Here is a 1,122-nt window from a genome sequence, read left to right as displayed (position 1 = left end):
AGATGTTACAGTTGTTTAGTTGCCAAATTTCCACTGGATTTTTAAAACAGATACTATTTACTTGATAATATTCCCTATTTGTTTAGTTGCTGTTGAAATATTTTGGTTTTGGATATAAATATATTGGAGGAGGCTGACTGATGGTCATCCCAGGCCAGCTCCCTGTCCAGGTCTCATGGTGCCAGTTTGGTGGTCGTCTCAGGTGGGTCCCAGGCAGGATTCTTCTAGTCTTTGTCTTTCTTGCTCACAGTCCTGGGAGCTATAGAGGCCTGTGCAGCATGGGACTGGTGGTAGTTAGTCTCAGGCTCACTTTGTTCAGGGAGTGTTAGGCTACTAATCACTCAGAGGCTCACAGGTCAGAACACTGAGTGTAGACATAGCTAGCCTCTCTCCTCTCTGCCACCTACTGATGTACGTGGGACACAGCAGCCAGCCACATCTGCAATGTTTTTAGGGGCAGGTAGAGAGGTGTTTCTTACTAGCTTGCTCCCCAAGGCTTTGCTCAGCCTGCTTTCTTATAGAACTCAAGATCACCAGCCAAGGGAAGATACCACCCACAATGGGCTGGGCCCTCCCCCAGCAATCACTAATTAAGAAAACACCTTACTGGATCTTACAGAGACACTTTCTCAATTGAGGTTCTTTCCTTTCAGATTGTCTCTCCTTGTCAAGTGGATATAAAACTAGCCAGAACACTAGGTTCAACAAGACCCAGTGAAGAGATTTCTCTGCCTCTGGCTGTCTGTCTATCTGATAATGTTCTGGGTAACTTGAATTGTGTTCCTAAAGCACAGCTCATAATTCAGTTCAGAAACTACTTTCTTTGGGTCTCTAAAGATGACTTGTTGGCTGAGGATTAAGCTTAAGTGTTAGAGCACTTTCCTGGTACAAGCAAGGCCTAGGCTTAATCCCCAGCATCCACAAGCAAGTCAATGTAAAGAAGAGCTAATACTTTAGATCATACCTAGTTATCTGGAAGCAAAAACCCAGGAGCCATTCCACCAAGTCAAAACTGGGAGGAATGGGAGCCCTCTGATCTTCATCCAGTGTGTGGAGAGTGTAGTGTGGAGCCTGGGAGTTGCAGGAAGCTAGGTGTTTTAAGTCCAGTGATTTCTCGGGGAA

General features: G+C 45.4%; 1 pseudogene; it reads right to left on the bottom strand.

Moving 5' to 3' along the window:
• Nucleotides 1-321: 321 nt before the first annotated feature.
• On the bottom strand, nucleotides 322-461 carry LOC116085506 (annotated as a pseudogene).
• Between the last annotated feature and the right edge of the window lie 661 nt (nucleotides 462-1,122).

This window comes from Mastomys coucha, unplaced genomic scaffold (genome assembly GCF_008632895.1).
Source record: "Mastomys coucha isolate ucsf_1 unplaced genomic scaffold, UCSF_Mcou_1 pScaffold9, whole genome shotgun sequence".
In the NCBI taxonomy this organism is placed as follows: Eukaryota; Metazoa; Chordata; class Mammalia; order Rodentia; family Muridae; genus Mastomys; species Mastomys coucha.
The sequence above is the reverse complement of the archived record's forward strand: the minus strand, read 5'-3'. Positions and strand labels throughout refer to the sequence as shown.